General features: G+C 31.0%; 1 long non-coding RNA gene across 1 annotated transcript; it reads right to left on the bottom strand.

The window, feature by feature from the left end:
- Positions 1-5,947: 5,947 nt before the first annotated feature.
- On the bottom strand, positions 5,948-7,396 carry LOC102667906 (uncharacterized). The gene is made up of 2 exons (XR_417386.4): positions 6,932-7,396; positions 5,948-6,553 (listed from the first exon to the last, which is right to left on the bottom strand). It is a non-coding gene; the product is annotated as an uncharacterized lncRNA (long non-coding RNA).
- Between the last annotated feature and the right edge of the window lie 12,661 nt (positions 7,397-20,057).

Below are 20,057 nucleotides of genomic sequence, written 5' to 3'. Positions count from 1 at the left end.
AACTAACTAACTACACTAATATATATTATGACTAATCAAAAGGAAAGGATGGGCCTTGATTAGGCTCAACTAATCAATCTAATTAAGCTAATTACACAATGCAAAACCAAATTTTGTAGCCTAATTATCCAAGTGTTGAGGCTCTAACTTCGAAGCCTAAAATGACCCTTAAAACGGTAGAATTGGCCCAAGATTATTTTTGACAAGATTATAGCTCTTTTCTCTAGGAACTACTCATATGCTTCATTTGGAGTTTTGTAGCGTCTTATAGGTCCTACACAAGAAAGATAGATCAAATAAGCACAAAATTCAAAAATACGTAACAATTATCAATTAAGCTCAATTATTTGTTTAAGACCAAAATTGAGTTAAGGTGAAAAAATTAAGCCCCACATATTATCATTAAAAGACACTTCAAATTATTAAAAAATAAAGGTATTTATAAACTAACATTAATTTTGACTCCTAAACGATATGAAATTATAAGGTGTAACTTTATATATATATATATATATATATATATATATATATATATATATATATATATATAATATATATATATATATATATATATTTTTGCAATATTTTTAAACTCACATAAAAAAGTTAAATTGAAAATTTTAAAAGAAAATATTTTAAATTATAAAATAGATACTTATACTTATTTCACAAAGATATTAAAAATATACGAATTTAAAATTTTACAAAAGAAAAATAAAAATGGCGTGTAGTCTTCCTTCCAGGGAAATAAATTATGAAATTAAATTATTCAAAAAATTATTTTAATTTAATATAATATAAATTAATATGGTTAGAAGATAATAAAATCTATAAATAATAATAGGTATTTCGCTGAGGAAACAGAAAAATGTGACCCATTCTCATCATGGGTCCCCGTTGGGTAACAGAGAAAAGACACTGATTGATTACTCATAAGTAGTGAGTTGGTCAAATCTATTTTCCTCAATACCTACTAGTATTCATGATCTTGTTTTGCCACTTATTTTATATATAGCACAACAGTTGTTGCATTTTGATTGATTATGGTCTTCAATGAGTCCAATCCTATTAGTTGTACTGTTTAGCTTCTGAAGGGATCATATAGTTAATTAATAATAAGTACGCATTAAGGTATTTAGTTTTCTCCTTGATTATTATTTTGTCGCATTCCAAATTTTGTGCTAATTTATCTGCATTTTGGTTTCGCTCAATTAGATGGTTTGGGCTTCTTTATAGTGGAGCAATAGTACTAGTTCATATACCACCACATATGTCTCTATCGCATTTTTGTACAGGTATCGATTCTCCCACACATCCTAGCACGATTTGCAGGAACCAATACACTTTAGTGTCAATTTGATGAATGAGGATATTATAGGACAAAACTTAGATGCAATTTTTAAAGTCTTTTTAGTATTCTTTTGATTACAATAGAGTTTAATTCTAAAGATAAAAGCATTAATTTTAATTTAAAATTTAATACTGAAGGTACGCAAAAAATTGTAGCTAAATTTTATCCTTACTTTGTTGAATAAGTTTTGTTTTTCTATTCTGTTTGGCGAGTTTTAAGCATTTGTTGCGAGAATATCAATGACTAAAAAAAATGTTAGACAAGTAATAAAATTATTGTTGCTCAAGGTTTAACCAATGTGTGAGCTAAAAGGATTTGGCTCAATTAAAAAATTATTTAATATATGGAGTAAAATAAAGAATTATAGTTATTGATTAAAAGAATAGTACATTAGCATTTAAATATACATGTGTTTAAATACAATGTTAATTAATGACTATAATTTCTTAGTATTTACTTTCTAAAGCAAAATCTTTCACGGAAGAATCAAATATGAAATTTAGACTTGATAATTAGTAGCAATCCTACACCACAAGTATAAATTTAAAAAAAGTTAAAAAGAAGAATAACCAGTCCACAACTATAGGTTAAAAAAACAGAAGAACCAAAGTATCATAGCAAATCCACTGATCAATTTCACTTTTGATGCAATGTCTATCTCTAGAAAGATCTTTCATCAAACGGCTGTGGTGATTCTCTGATGAATTTACTGATCCAATGATTGGCCTGCATACGATCAGATAAGATCTGCTTCTAAACATTTTGTCTTGAGCTTCCCTGCAGTGTGTGCCCCCTTCAACTTGGTATTACTCAAATGAACTGTAAAACACTAAAACTATACCTTAAAAAATTCTCCCATGTGTTTGTGCCGAAAACCAGCTTTGTTTACATCGGGTAACAAATGTACAAGTATAACTCAAACAAAAGTAAAACCAAATTCAAAAGTAAAGATCACAATTTTTTTGTACAGTTAGGCAGCTTTGTCGGCAAGTTGGGCTTAATAGGGCCCACTTTTTGTTAATGGAAAAATGAAAATGCTAGTGATAGTTGCCCTCTTTAAAACCAAAAGGAACCCATAAACCTTTTGTGATAAACACAAGCACTATCAACACCACCACCAAATTACCATTATATCAATAGCCTTGTTGAGAAAGAGTTATTGCCACTTCCAACCCCTTCAATTCCCTAAGCTTTCTACAACACAAAACAAACTCCGGAGACACTATATACTAATTTTAGTTCTTTTGCGGCTTCCTGACTCGAAATTCAGAGACTAATCTCTTGAGGTTGGAGGTATGTGGCGCCTTGTGGCTGCGTTGACCAGGAAACTTCAAAACACAAAGAAGGGTTCAAGGGTGGCCGATGAGAACATGTTTGAGGCTGCAAATGGGGTCGAGCTAGCCATGTTTCGACACGATAGAGGAAGAAGAGACCATGGTTGGAGTGGAATCTCACTTATATATGGCATTCTTCATGCCCCCATATCAATCCTCTCATGCGTGTCTCATCCTCAAGCAAACGGGTCAGATGGGGTTTGGGTGTCTGGTGAATTTGTTCAGATTTCTGAAATGAATCATCTAATGGTGAATGATAGCATGAGATATGCAATTTTGATGTAGGAAGTTAGTATGTGCATGTATATTAAATATGTAGCTTTTGTAATTGGTTGGCTTGGGTTTCTCTAGCTAGGGACTTCTATGAATTAGATTGGACTATAGCTTTCTTTAATTTGCCCTCATTTTTCCCTTTCTTATCTTCTTTACCCCCCTAGTTTGGATTATATAAAATACACTTGGTGATTGCATGAATCGGCTAAAGATGTGACCTATCTTTGGTTTTAATCCATGTGAAAGAATTTTCCACATGTGCAGATGTTAGTAAAGAAGTACATGTTTTTGGAATGGATAATTATATATTAACCGAGTTTTCTCCTCCTTTTAATTTCCTCCTCAATTTTCCTTTATTATATTTTCTCAATTTGAAGTTTTGGACCATATTATGATGCTTAATTATGTGTTTTATTTATGTCTGGAAGTTTGTAAACCTTGGTTTCAATAAAAGCTTCTCTCATATATACTTTTACACAAATTATGGTTTGAAAGTTTCCAACAGAAATTTAAACTTATGCATGGTTCATCCAGATATTAGATATACCTTTTGTTTGAATCCATGTTTCCACATGTGCTAATGTTAATTATAAAGTAGTAGATATGTGTCTGGAAGACAGGAATGGACAACTATATTAATGAAGTTTTCTTCTTTTTTCATTTTCTTTATCTTCTCAAAATAATTTGCAGGGAAATATTTTGTTAGTGCTGAAAAATTGAAATATATATGACCATATTCTTGTCCTGCTATCTAAAAAGGAAAACGTTTTGTGTATAATTGAGGATATTGAATAATTTGGCCTGATTCATGCCTTGGAAAGAAAGAGGAAATGTTAAAAAGAGTTTGGCTTTAAGTTGTACATTTTATTTTTTGTTGTCTTGTATGGCTTCATGAATAAGTATTAATATAAAAAATAATAATGGGCCACTTTGTATTCGAATAGTTGATTCATGTTTTAAACCTAATGTTGGTAACGGTTCTTATGTGTTCTTAAAGCTCGACCTCCAAAAGTGTTCTCATTTATATGTGGCTAACAATTGAAGTGCAGATAGACAAATTATGTTTTCTAATACAATGAATCATGACAAGTTGGGAGGTGTCTTAAGAATGCGCTAGTGGGAAAGAGAATTTGTTAAAGGAATTATCTAAAGACATGAGATCAAATTGAATAATCAATTAGGATATAATTAAGTATGAAGTGGCATGGGTAGGTAGAATTCAACTTGGTTCTCTTTAATTATTGCTAGAATATTTTAAGGATTAATCGGATTACAAGTGTCACTTTTCTCTACATTTAGATTTTAATTCTTATTTTCCTTAAAAAAAATCAACTAGTTCAATTGACATATATACTATCTCTGATTAAAATGTCAATACATTTTCCTTCATAATCTCTTTGATTTAACAAATAAAAAAATTAATTTAGATAGATATATAACATAATCAACCTCTATATTTTAAACTTGAGTGATCATTCGTAAAAACTATACAGTCACACGTCTTTTTCATTTTATGACGTCGACAATGTTTTTTGAGCTTTTAGATTAAATCACATCAATTTGCTTTCTTTATCTAGTTATCCAACCGAACAATATAATTTCTTTTTTTAATTATTTTGATTAATATTTAAATTTCTTGAATAAATAATAAATATAATAATATATTTACAAATAAATTTTAACCTAATCTTCTATTAACTAATTAACCGACTTTGAAAAATTTTAGGATAAAATTCTAAATATTTTTATTTTAATTTATATACTTTTTTACCAACAAATAATTTTTAAGAATTTTTATTTAATATTTTTATCTTAATATACCTATAAACCCATAAAGTATATACAATATTGTTTTTCTCGGTGCTTCGATTTATTAGAAAAAAGAAACAGTAACTAATCCATAATTTAGTCAAAAAGTAAATAAAATCTATCAAAAATTATTTTTATCAAAAATCAAATCCGAATATTATTTGAATGATTTAATTTTAATTTCAGTATTTAACCACGGCTGCCGAATCAATTGTTTATGGACAATAGTTATTTAGTTAATTACACATAATTTTTCGTTGAAGTACCATGCCTTTGAATGTGATGTGAAAGTGAATTTGGACGTTTGCTGCGTGAATAAAGAAAGACAGAGTTCAGTTAGGCTTTTTTGACACAAAAAAATCAATTCGGGAATCTCTAAATATCGTTTTCAATACCAATTAGATTATCCACTGATTTTAGATCTCTCTTCCCACACTTAAAAAAAGTTGTAATTTGAGACGATTAAATGTATTTTTTTTACAATTAAAAACTGCTATAAATGACAATTTTGGCAGCTAAAAAATTGTCAGAACTACGCATGTCACAAACAGCTTTTGACCGATTTAAAATAGTTGCCGGTACTGACACTTTAAAAATCGTCAGAACATGTATGGACAATTACTGACAGTTGAAAATCGCCAAAAAAAAATGCATTTGAACCAATTTTGAACTGGCATGGCAGATAGCCACCAAAAAATGCACTGACAATATATTTTTTTAAAATTTCCAGGGGATTGAATTTGAATATTAGATAGTGGCAGAGAAATTACATAAACGGCAAAATAAATCTTATATTAATACTATGAAAAGTAATTAAGAAAAGGGAAAGATACATTAGATGAACATACACTTTTGACTTTATTATGATGTCCTCCAACTCCAACAAATATCAAAATGCATAACTAGATAGATTCATCTTAGTCAACCTTAGATTTCATTGAATGAAAAACAAGGGATTCTTTAAATAGTGAAAACACGGGATCCAGGAAAAACAATAACTACCACAATATGAAAATATAGTTAATCAAGCTAGTGTAAAATTTTGCACTTAGAATTCTGGATTCATACAAGGTCTATATTATCTTCAAGTTTTGAATCTAGAAACACACAAGAATGCGTACTATGGTCAAATACTTTACCAATTGATGGAAGAATATGAACATGGCTTAACAAGTTTCTATAAAGGAACACCTGAATGCAAACTGAAACTTCTTGAGCTACAGAATAATCTAACCTGCTGTCATAGGCAGCATATACAATGAAGATTGGGGTATTGATATGTGATGCCACATATTGTGGGAAAGACACTGCACAAGTTAGAATCATCACTAACACCGAAAGAAGTTGCAAAGCTATAAGGAAATATTACAAGTGAAAACTCAAATAAGCTACTCATTTAGAGTTGATATGTGATGCCACATTTAGTATTGGTCTGAGTTTTGAAGTACAGGATGTGGGCAAAAGATATTAAACAGTCCTGCAACAAAATCCACAACTTGGCTTTTTGATAAGCTACTCAGCCTTCCTAACCGTGTATTCTAGTGGATATTGCCAAGCCTCCTTAACTAGATACCAGGATAATTACAAAACATTCAGCACTCAGAACTGGTGTTCTCCTTCTACATATTAAAATTTATTATTATTATTCCGGAGTTAAATTAGGTAAACAGAAATCACTACTTATAATCAAACAATTGCGTATACCACTTGAAGACTATTCTACACAGGACAACAATGCTTGAAAAAGAGGTGGACTTGTAAGCTGCAAAGAAGACTGCAGCAGTTCCTGCAACAACAATGCTGTAAAATCTAAGGAGACACACGAATACAAGAACTGATACGTAAGCAAAATAGGAATTCAATCAAAACTTTGTATAAGTTAAGAAAATGCCAAATAATTTCCTAACTGTACTTCCTCACTCAAAACCTTAAAAAAAAAAAAAAAAGAGAGAGAGAGAAAAAGAAATAGTGAGTCCTCTAAAGGATAAACGCCCAAATCTACAACATCTACTCCTTAGAAACAATACATCACTGTTAACAATGAGATAACCGAGGTTCGTTTAGGAAAGCTTTCATCAAAGATAGAAAAAATGCCATCGGGATCTTACATCAGAGATCTTCAATTCCATTTAACAAATAATCAGAGTCACAATTAAGGTGTTACCTTAGAAACGACGTGAAACTTCAACGGTTCTAAATTGCAACAAGCGACACTTCGACGGAGTTTCCATCTCTCGGAATTGCAATTCTTTACTCGATCTTCTCTCAAAATCGCTGATGAAGGAGTTTCAATCTTTGACTTCTCTGAATCGAGAGCTCTCTTTTTCACGAAACTTCGACGGTTCTTAACGGTGACAAGCGAAACTTCGACGGAGTTGCGATTCTTGTCTCGATCTTCCTTCGGAATCACGAATGAAGTTTGAATCTCACCCTCAGTCAACTCATCAGTTTAAACTTCTCATTGAATCTCACCCTCAATCAACTTATCAATTTCAATCTCTCGCTGAATCGCGCCATTTCCTTTTCACGAACACACACCCTAACTTTTCGCCTTCTAAATCTTGCGCAAAGTTTTATTTCTTTTATCTTTTAAAGTTTTATCTCTATTTTTCTATTTTTTTATTATATTGTTAAGTACACCATGTCAACAAAAATAATATAATATGGTGACACCGAATTTTTAAGCTGGCCATGTCAATTAATAAGCGGATCGACTAGTAAATTCTGAAGGTTCAAAAAGCTGTCAATCTTATAACTTTTTGGCGGTTTACTGAAACTATCAGAAATGAGCCGCTAGTAATCAACTATTTTTTGTAGTGCCAACTCTTCTATTTAGGCTTTTGTTTTAACTTATTGATCACATTAATAATAATTACAATAACGATTTTTCTCATGTATGCAACCATCCACACAATAAAAACAATTAATTACTCACTTTTATTTAATTTAAATTAAAATTTATTTATAATGTTTGAGTCAGTTTGATTATTATCTTTTCCTTATTTAAATTAATTGATTCACTCTCAATCAAAATAATAGTTTTTTCTCTCTCATTTATTAAATTGATTAATTTCCTATAATACTTTTCCCTCTTAAAAATTATTTTTTTCTGAAATAAAATCAAAATAATTTATATCCATAAATTTTCATTTTCTTATGATATTTACCCTCCAAAAAAAATAACATCGCCAAACACCCAACCCCATAAATTTCATAATTACATTCATGAATTTTTTGACATCACCGAAACTCTTCCTATTTCTGAGAAAAAATAAAATAATATTTAATTCCATAATTATATTCACGAATTTTTATTTACTATAACATTTCCATAAAAAAAATAGCATCACCTTTAGTTAACATAATCATTTTTATTTTGTAGCATAAGCATAATGATTCCACAGTATAATTTCATTATAAAAAAAAACATTTTGATTCCACCGAACAAAATAAAGCTTTGTAGTTAAGAAAGTAATGTAGTTTTAAATGAGAGAAATTTATTATTTTAATTGAAAGTGAATAAATTAATTTAATTAAAAAAGTTAATAATTAAATCGACCAAAACATAACAAATAAGTTTTAATTTAAATTAGATAAAATTAAGTAATTAATTACTCTTACTGTGTGCAAGTTACACACATTATAGAAAAACCGTTACAAGAAAAGCTTTGATCCGGCTTGCCAAATTATTTTCTCTCTTATACAAAATGATGGAATAAATTCTAGGAGTCATCCCAAATACTTTTCAATCCCAAGATGCTGATATTAATTTAACCATGGATTCGAAGTACATGCTTATTGCGGCATTAGTAAAACTACACAAATAGTACTAATTCTGGGCAAATATTAACTAGTATTCTTACGTCATTAGTTTAAAAGTTAAAAGAAAATATTTTTATTTAAATGTATAAAATTATATTATTCATAATATTTTTATATTTTTTTAATGATCTTTACAATAAATATTTTTTTTAGTTGGTTAACTAATGTCACATGCGTAGTTATTAACAATATTCTTAATTTGGAATAACAATTTTTACAAATTAAAAGGAAAATAGAAAAACAATTAGAAAAAAATAATTAAATAAAAAAGTTATATCTTTACAACAATTCTTGCCTTCTATGCTTAATTGTTTGGAGATTATTAAATAGGTCTCATAAGTTATATCTTTATATATCTCACATCTATATGAATTATTTTAATTTGAGTACTGCTAATTTTACAATTTTAAAGAGAAATAAAAAAAGGTTTAATTAATAGTCACGAAATTTTCATCCAAAATATACAAATAAAATAAAAAATTTATCCAAATAATACAATCCAAAAAATTATTTACACACATCATATAAATTAATATTGAAGGTAAGAAATAGGTTCTCCTTCAATGTGTTATATTTTCTAAATCATCTTACTACATCGGTATCAAAAGAGTTTTCTTTTAAATGTGTGTGAGAAATTTTTTTATTATTTATTTGAGTTTTGTTGTTTTTTTATTTAAAATTATTTTTATTTTTTTTGTTTTTATTTAAAAATTAACCTTTTTTGCTTTATTTATTTATTTATTTGAGTTTTTTGTTTTGTTTATTTAAAATTGTTTTTTTTATTTTGTTTGTTTTTATTTAAAAATTAATTGCTTTTTTTGTTTTATTTGCTTTCATTTTTTAGTTTCCTAATTTATATATATATTAAATTATAAAAAATAGAATTTATGTAGAATAGCATTTAAGAAAAATACATATATTTAAATATTCAATATAAATTTAATTTAGTTAAATATTTACGAAAAATGCATATATTTAAGTGATATAATTATTTTACCAAAATAAATTAATTAAATAAAACATGTTCCATTTTGATAGTTTGCATTGGTGTAAAACTATGAGTACTTAAATATGAATTAATCTACAATAAAATAATTAATCCTTAAATGAAAGTAGATAATTTTAATGATGTGACATCTCGCTCAATGTTTATTTTTCCAAATCCTTAATACATAAAATGATAATCCATAAAATGAAACAACTTTGCACACACAAAATAAAACAACATTACATATAAAAAAGAAACATAAATGATAAAGTCATTAATGACATGTTGCATGCATGAAACATATAGTGCTTCACAAGAGGTCAATTCTCCTTCGGAAACACTGATGTCAAATATGAACAACATATGGGTATCGAATGCAAATTTGTGCATACCAAAATTATTGGTTATCTAAAATGCAAAAACATTACCTTGACAACATTATGCATTGTAATATTCAAATAACATTTAGAATAAGGAGAAAAGGAACAAAACACAACCGTTTGTAGAGTATACCATTTAGTTCAATAAAAAAGAAATTCTATATGACACATAAAATAAGAAATTAACAATAAGGGTACGAAACTTACATTTCGTATAACTAAGATAGAACCAACATGAATGTTCGTCATATATATGCTACAATCTTGACCTTCTATGATTGTCCATTTCATGGTGGCATCAATAGTCCTTATAGGATCCTTAAATTAAAACTCTCATGAATGAATATTCCAAAATAGCAATGTAATCGTTAGAGAGAAAATTAAAGTTGACTACCTTGAGCATAACTCTGATGTTACCAAAATTGTTGGGGTACAACTTTTGACAATGACGACCGTTAAATGTACACGATCAAAAGTATAATCAATGGACAATTATACAATTATATGAATTCAACAGTCAATTGAATGTTTAAGTGTATCAAATACAATAATGTTTTACAGTAGTCGACCTTGTGATGAACGAAATCCAAAGCATATAACCATGGATTTCTAATAAATTCATGTTGGGTTACTTGGTGGGCACGCATTATGAATTCTTGAGTTGGGAGTGACTCCCTAGATTGTCAATTCATCATGGCAGCTTGCACGACCCTAGTCAAACCAGGAATAAGTCTTGTTGAACTGGAGGATGACTAATTAGAAGGGTGAACAAAGGATGGGAGGCCTGAGTCATCAATGTCGAGAAGCTCTCATGGATTATTGGCCATGATGAATGAGACTTTGTGAGAAAAATAAATGGTTTGAGGATGACGAGATAGGGTGAGTAACCGACAAAGGTGTTGAGTTGCAGTTAACCCCCCTGCTCTATATATAATAGGTGATCTACTATTTTCACGTGACTGATACCAACAGTTGAGATCGCATGTCCCTCAGATAGATATGGTAATGGATATAAAGGAAAGGCATATGTTCATAATGAAGACATTGTTGTCTGTTATTTTTGTGGTAAAGTTGGACACATGATGTCCAAGTGTAGGGATCGACCTAGAATAAGTGTATCCAATGCATCTGAAGCTAACATAAAAGGACCCAAAATGATTTGGGCACTTAAGAAAAAAATATTTCTTGTTGTAGATGTCTTTGATAATAGGAAGTAAATGTTTATCATGGTACTTGGACAGTGGCTGCTCATAACACATGACGAGAGAAATATATATGTTCCAATGTCTGACTCCCTATCATGATGGAACCATCACTTTCGGAGGGAATAAAATAGGAAAAATAACAAGAGTGGGTAAGCTAGGTATTCATCCCTATCCATCTATTGATATTGTTTTATTTGTTGAAGGACTCAAACACAATCTATTGAACATAAGTCAGTTATGTGATAATGGATATGGTGTTTCCTTTAACAAGGATGAATATATTGTCCAATACAAGGATATGTCTTTCCTATTCTCTGCAAAGAGAAAAAGGTAACCTTTATAATATTAGACTAGGAGAGTTGTCAAATCAAAAAGGTATCATGCTTACACTCTGTCAAAGAAAATCATTGGTTATGGCATAAAAAACTTGGTCATGCAAGTTAGAGGTTAATCTCTAATCTACTGAAAAACAACCTTCTAAAAGGATTACCTAGTATGTCATATAAAGATTATTTACTTTTGAGGTATGTCAAAAGGGGAAACAAATTAAAAATTATTTCCACCTCAAGACCTTTAGAGTTGTTACATCTTGATCTGTTTGGCCTAACCAGAACTGCATCCACCAGTTGAAAAGAGGTATGGACTTGTTATAATGGACGAATACTCTAGATGGATGTGGGTCATGTTCCTAACCTACTAGGATGAGTCTTTTAGTATCTTCTTTAAATTTTGTAAATGTGTTCAAAATCAAAAAGTGTGCATCACTTCAATCAGAAGTGATCATAGGGGAGAATTTGAGAATGACAGTTTTCAACTATTCTATGAGGAAAATTGTATTCTTCATGATTTTTAATACTAAGAACACCTCAAGAGAATGGGGTAGTTGAAAGAACAAATCTCTACAAGAGATGGTTAGGACCATGCTCAATGATAATTTGACGACCCATGAGCACTTCTGGGTTGAAGCAGTGAATATTGCATGTTATCTTCAAAACAAAGTTTACATAAGACCTTCTTAAGAAGACTCCTTAAGAATTGTGGAAGGGACGAAAACCCAACATATCATATTTCCATCCATTTGGATGTAAATGTTTCATTCTTAACACTAAGAATAATTTGGGTAAGTTTGACTCATAAAGTTATAATGGAACATTCCTTGGATACTCTGAAACATCTAAGGCATTTAGAGTTTACAACTCAAGAACATTGGCAATTGAGAAAGCTATTCATGTGAATTTTAATGAAAATGAACTTGATAAAGATTTATCAGAGCTAGATAAGTCTTTTGTTGATCATAGATTGAATAATGGCATAAAGGAAAAAGGTTCATCATGTCAAGGTTCAGAGATTGAAGCATCCAATCAACATGAACCTCCAAAAGAGGCAAAAGAATCCACTAGACGTGTCATGAGACAAAATCACCCAGAAATTCAAACCATTGGTGATCCAATAAATCATGTTCAAACAAGATCATCACTTAGATCACAACAACACACTGCATTATTTCAAAAGTAGAACCCAAGCATATTGATGATTGATGAATCCCCACTACAGTTACTTTTTGTGCATTTATGTCTCGAGAAAATTTCAATGGGGGTTTACCGGAAAGCGCACCGGGTCATCAAGTATTTAAAATTAGAACAGATGAATCGGAGTATTGAACACATGGAACTAATGTTAGCCTGAATTAAGTTCAGAATCAAAGCATTGTTGAGAGAACATGTATAGCTGATAATTTCAAACAGAATTTAAACTAAACTTGTATGCTAAATACTATAAAATGCAAGGTAAATAAAATGACAACAGTAGGTAGGTATGTTGGGTCTTTCTAACAAACAAGTTGATGCATAGAAATATATTTCTCTAATCAATCGTGCTCTTGTGTTCTATGTTGTAGCCTAAATTACTAAACCCTCAATCCCTCATCAGGCTGAATATCCAAGCTTCATCCACAGATCCCTCATTTAAGACTATACCCGATTTAGACAGCCCTCTTAGGTTTAGACTAACTTAAATTGAGTTTCGTACGCAGATCCCTCATGTAAGACTGGACGCAGCTCAAGTAGCTTACTAAAGTTTAGCCTAATTTAGCCTAAGCTTCATCCGCAGATCCCTAATGTAAGACTAGGCTTAAACTAAATAGCATTATTGTAACAGCATAATTAAGACCAAAACTTAACCCGCAGATCCCTCATGTAAGGCTAAGTTTCAATCCTGCTTCAATCAAGTTCTAAGGCAACAGTACATTTCCCAATGCTAAAGTCACCTAACTGTGTACACAAATGGGTGATCAGACCAAAAGCATACAAACATTAAGCATTGAAGGAAGCATTGAACACAGAAAACATAATCAATTAGATATTAGGTATTTACATCAGCTGTTCATTAGAAATCCCCAACTAAGGTGTTTAGCCAGCCATTACAAAGAAATCCTAACAATAAATGAGATTAAAAGCAGAGAATGATAGTTCCTTACGCAAGAAGGGGGATTCCTCCTGCTCTTCTCAGCATCTCACACTTACTCTCTACTCAATAATCTATCAAATGACAAAACCTAGGCTTCAATGCACAAGTTGCTCCCATTTTCTGCTTCTAGGGCTCTTTTCCCTAAATAGGCCTGTGGCTGTTCTAGAATTTTGTGCCATGGTCGTTCTGTAGAAGCTGTTATAAAAGCTATTGTAAAAGTTGTACCCTAATTCTACACAAGACAGGCTTTAAATAGGCTCTGAAATTGTGATGTTGCGCTTAGCGCCACCCTCGCGCTTAGCGCGAGTAAGTGAAATTGGGCTTAGCGCCAATTTCACGCTTAGTCTGGCTGAAGGCACCTGTTGCGCTTAGCGCATTGATCTCGCGCTTAACGCACAACTTTGATGTTGATGCTCTGCCAGATTCTCCTTTGCGCTAAGCTGCGCTTAGTGGTGGATATGCGCTTAGCCCAACTACTGAGCTTAGCCAAACTGCTACATTTTGCAATTCAAAACTTAGCCTTTTTTCACCTGAAAATGCACAAATTTCATCATTAAATCCAATAGAAATGTTCTAGAGACAGTGTTAACCATAAAATAAGATTTATTTACAAAAATCACTACAAAATAACCATAAATTGGGGAACTATACAAGCTTTGGAAAATGATTTCTATACAAAAGTTAGTCGTATGAAGCGACTAACAGTGATGCAATACAGGATGATAATTGGGTAAAAGCTATGCAAGAGGAAGTTGATCAATACCAAAAGAATGATGTTTGGAAGTTAGTAAAGCTACCAAAAGGAAATAAAGTTGTTGGAGCAAAATGGGTCTTTCGTAATAAGTTGGACGAAAATGGTATGGTTTTAAGAAACAAAACAAGGTTAGTTTCCAAAGGGTACTCACCACAAGAAGGTATAGATTACAAAGAAACCAATGCACATGTGGCTTGTCTAGAGGCAATACAAATTTTACTTTCATTTGTAACACATAGCAATATGATGTTGTATCAAATGGATGTGAAAATCACTTTTCTCAACAAATTAACCCCAGAAGAAGTTTATGTTGAACAACCTCCAAGATTTGACATTTTTTCTCATCATGCTTTTAAACTTAACAAAACACTATATGGACTCAAGCAAGCTCCTAGTGCTTGGTATGAAAAAATGAGTTCATTTCTACTGAAAAATGGCTTTGGACGAGGAAAAATGGACACAACTCTCTTCCATAAAAATTGCGACTCACAATTTTTATTAGTACAAGTATATGTGGACGATATTATTTTCAGTGCTACTAATGATATGCTCTATGAAGATTTTTCTCAGCTAATGTAAATAAAATTTGAGATGATCATGACAGGAGAATTGAAATTCATCCCTGGACTACAAATAAAGCAAACAAGCAATGGTATATACATCCATCAAACAAAGTATGTAAAGAAGTTGTTGAAGAAATTCAATATGAAAAATACAAAAGAAATGAAGACATCCATGCATCCAATAACATATCTTGGACGAAACGAATAATCAACAAAGGTGGACAACACTCAATATAGAGCAATGATTGAATCATTGCTATACCTCACAACGTCCAGACCTTATATTATGTTTAATGTTTGCTTGTGTGCAACATTTCAACAAGAACCTAGGGAAGTCCATCTAACTTCAATTTAATGCATTTTTAGATATCTAATTTGAACTTCTAATTTTGGTCTATTGCTCAAAAGAATGGAATATTTCAGGCTCACAAGCTTCTATGATGTTGACTATGTTGGAGATAAAGTTGAAAGGAAAAGCACAAGTAGGAGTTGCCATTTTATTGGTGGAAACTTGGTTACATGGATATACAAGAAACCAGGTTCAACTACGTTGTCCATTATTGAAGATAAAACATGTCAGCTGCAAGTTGTTGTGCTCTCCTTTGGATACAGAACCAACTTGAAGACGACAACATCTATAAGAGTAAAATTCCTATCTTTTGTGATAAAAATGCTGCCATTAGTCTTTCTAAAAATCCAACATTGCATTCAAGAGCAAAACATTTTAGAAATTAAGAATCATTTTATAAAATACCATGTTTAGAATGAGATAGTGGATCTACAAATTGTACCCACTGATGATCAGTTTGTTGACATTTTCACAAAATCCCTTACTCAAGAAAGGTTGATTCTATTAAGAAATCAACTTGGAAAGCTTTTTATAGATGAATGATTTAATATCTATATGCCGTCCACTGTTACATTAGAGGATATATCGTCCAATGACTATAAGCACACACAACATTATTCAATATATGGATGCTCACATAAGCATTTGATTTATTAAGTTAGACACAACATTTTCATAAAAGAACATTGTAACGATTTTTGCTAAGTCAGCTCTTGGATGGTGGACTTTTATATTATTCTTTCAGGTCAAGAAAAGCAAGGATTAATTATCAAATAAGTTTTCTAATAGAAATTCAAAAAAAATATGGTTATAATACATTTTCTTAAACTATAAAACTAATACCTAGTAACATATTTTTAATTTGTAGGACTACAAGGAGGTTAATAATACAACCTTCATAATTATATATCATAATTTAACAAGTAAATATGATGCCCACAAATTCAAATGACACTTTAAGAGACTTATTTAATATATGATTATAAAATAATATATGTAAATAAACATATTTATAGAAATATTGAAATTAAAATATATAGATGTATGCACTTATATGAGCTTGCAAAAGCACACACTCTTAACAAGGACATATAGTACTTGTACAAGGTTTGTTTCCTATGATTAAAATTTTAGGATGTTACTCGTAATATGTTGATAATATAGTAACCATTATAAGAACTTTGAAGTGCGAAGGGTGCCTTATACCTTTATTTGATTCGGGGACAAAATGGATAAGATTTTCAGAAGGATGAATAGTTCCATTAATTGGAGGTTTTGGAATAATTACTGAAAGTCCATCCACGTTTGGTAATTCCTCCTTCCCAGGATGAGTAGCTTCATCTTTTGTTTCTTTTTCGATAATATGACTTGAAGAATCATTTATGTTAGAATCAATCTCCATGAAGTTCTCTTTGATAATATGCTCTTAATAAGATTGGTGTTCGATTAAGATGATTCACTTTGATTTTGAACTTCATCATCTTTCTTAGCTATTTTCCTCACTTTTGGTGTAGAGATAGGGATTTCAAAATTTGAAGCTAATAATCATTAGTGTTAGGAGAAAAAAAGAATATTAGATCTATCAATTCTTATTGAAAGTAATGTTGATATTTATCATTTTTTCCTTTGTTGGAAGACCTAGCATTAGAACTAACAATAGGAGTATCATTAGCTCCTTTGTCCAATCAAAATAAGAAGTAAAATCAGCATTGAAACTAATATAAAGAGTTTTGGGTTTCGATAGGAATTAGCTTCTCATATTCAAGATCAGAAGGGCCACAAGAAGAAGAAAGATCCACCATATTGGCATCCTGCAAGCAAGATAGCCAAGACTTATCTCTCAGTAGGGCATTTGAAAAGGTGTGTCTCAATAATTCTTTAGACTCAGAACATGTAGAATATATCTTTCTTAAAGTTTCCTAAAAATAGTATATATTTGTTTTTCAAAATAAAGATTTGATTTAACTACCATACATATAGAAATTTAGTTGAAGTAATATCTAATTAAATAAAATAAAGCTTACTTTTTTTTCTTTGGTTTCAATGATGAGATTAATTTAAGAGAAGAACTGAAAGGGAGTTCATCATCAAAATCGTCTTTTCTTTTCAAACTCCTTTCTTGAATATTCTTTGGATCATAGGACTACAAAATATTTATATGAAATAAAATAAGATTAAAAGAAAGTACAAATATCAAAATCATAAGAATTCAAAGGTATACTAACTTCAAAATGTCCTTTGATTTTTGGTGATTTTGGTGGAAAATTAATTTTATCATCATTTCTGTCAGTAGCATTTTTCTTAGCTCCTTATCAAAAAATATGAAAATTATAAGTTAAGAATTTCTTTGCAAAATCAGAGAATAAGGGTTCAAAATACCTTGTTGCTAGTGCTAACAAAAGAAAGTGGATTTCCTTTTTCAAGACAAAGCCCTTTTAGAAGTGTGTTTTCCATCATCCTCTTTCTGATCTTCTACATCTCCTTAATGTGTAATTTTAATCAAAACCACTGAAAATAAATGAAAAAAATTTAACAATCCAAACTAAAATTTGTTTGGATAAAAGACATTTATCGTCCAGTGCTTTCATTTCGCAATCCATCCATTCTCCAGAAATTATTTTTCTGGGGCATTTTTTATAGTCATCAAGGTAAATTTTGGAAAAATAGCTTTTCAAGAAGGGGAGTATTTTCAAGTCTATAATAAGCAAAAAAGGGAAGAAGTTCTCAAACTTGGGAAGCATTTCGAAGGTCTTTACTTTGGAAAAATAGCTTTTCAAGAAGGGGAGTATTTTCAAGTCTATAATAAGCAAAAAAGGGAAGAAGTTCTCAAACTTGGGAAGCATTTCGAAGGTCTTTACTTAGGCCAAATAAAACTTTTGGAAAAAGAGGAAGCTTTTTAGGACAATGATGTCAAAGATAAGCGCTTCTCAAGTTTGATCCAAGTCAAGAATTCAGAAATTCAAAAAATAACTCCCAAGAGTCACAACTCTTCAGAAAATAACTCCTGAAAGTCACATATGTTCAAGAAATTTTTGAATGGTCATCAAAGGCCTATAAATAGGTGACTTGGGACACAAAATTTGACGAGAGAGAGTTTTGCTTGTTCAAAATGTCTTATCCTCTCAAAAGGAAATGAGAGAGATTCCAAGAGAACTTCATTGCCAAATGCTCTCTCAAAAGAAACTCTTGGGAAAACACTTGCAAATCCACTAAGAGTTTCTCCATGGACTTCAATTGTAATATCCTTCTCTTCAAGAGAGAATTCTTCTTTCTTTCTTCTCATTCAAAGAGATTGATTAAGGGACTAAGGGTCTCTTAAGTTGTAAGGATTCCTGAACACAAGGAATGGGTTGTCCCTGTGTGGTTCAGACTTTGTAAACGGATTTTTACAAAGGGAAAGGAAAATCTCAAGTGGGTTGTTTGAGTACTGGACGTAGGCACGAAATTTGCCGAACCAGTATAAAACTGTGTTTGCATTCTCTCTTCCCTTATCTCATTTATTTTGTTGCAATCAATTTTGCATTTCATGTTTAAAGAACATTATTAAATTGATTGTTGCTTCTTCTACATTCTAAGTTTGTCCCTCTTAAGTTATTGAGGTCGCTGGTCCAACAAGTTTCTCCAAGCAACAAACAAAAGAAATAGGTCTATGAGAAGATATTTTTTCCACCAATTATGGAAATCTTTGGTGCTAATGAATCAATTTAAAAAAAAATATGGTTGGAATTGAAGTTTCACTTTAGGAGTCCTTTATTCGATGATTGATGGGATAAGGATTTCATCTCCTTGGATTTGGTAAGGGAATGTTTTCTTTCGATACATCAACACCGAGGGTAATTGACAAAGTCCAAATTGTCTTGCAAACATCTAAGGTTGACAAGGATAGGATCAAATATCTTTGGTAGTAATTCTAGCAAAAATTATGTCCCAAGTAAGGAATGCACTCTAGATTATGATTAACTCTGATTATTGACCAAGGGTATCGTATGGAAATCTTTGCTTTAGCCATTATGGTCCAGTCAATTGAGTATTTAGGAAAGGAACTAAATTACTATTGAATTGATCAAACTAGAGAAAAGCTTTGATATATTTATTGTAACACTCATAAGTACAAAACTCTTTACTAGGTGTCAAAAAAGTCAATCAAGCTCCTTCAATTTTGAGTTCAAAGTCTTTTGGAATAGATCTTTTGAGAGTGATGTGATTAGCCAAAATTGCATTTAAACAAAGTTGAACAGTCCACAAAGGACCAAGTGTGTGCTTCATCTTTCCAAGGGCATCCATAATTTTGACAGCTTCATCCATTACTTTAAAAACTAAAGCCAATTGAAACTTACCGACCCTTCTTAAGGCACTTATGAATGTGGTGCTTCGACCCTTCTTAAGGTAATTTGCATTAGTATTTTTTGATGATATACTTGTAAATCGTAGTAGCCTTAAGGACCACCACATGCATTTGAAGGCAATCTTACAAGTTTTGCAGCAACATGAATTGAAGGTGAACAAGAAAAAAAAAATGCATTTTTGGTCAAAATTCTTTGGAGTATTTGGGGCATATCTTTTTCAGGAAAAAGGTGTGGAAGCTGACCCTAGTAAATTGGCAGCAATGGCAGAGTAGCCTAGACCTAAGGATGCTAAAGGATTAAGAGGATTTCTGGGGTTAACAGGGTATTACAGGAGATTTGTGAAGGATTATGGAAAAATTGCATAGCCCTTGAATGCACTTCTCGAGAAGGAGGCATTCCATTGGAGGGAAGAAGCTA

The sequence above is a fragment of the Glycine max genome, chromosome 13 (assembly GCF_000004515.6).
Source record: "Glycine max cultivar Williams 82 chromosome 13, Glycine_max_v4.0, whole genome shotgun sequence".
Taxonomy (NCBI): domain Eukaryota; kingdom Viridiplantae; phylum Streptophyta; class Magnoliopsida; order Fabales; family Fabaceae; genus Glycine; species Glycine max.
This window is presented reverse-complemented; position numbering and strand designations above follow the sequence as displayed.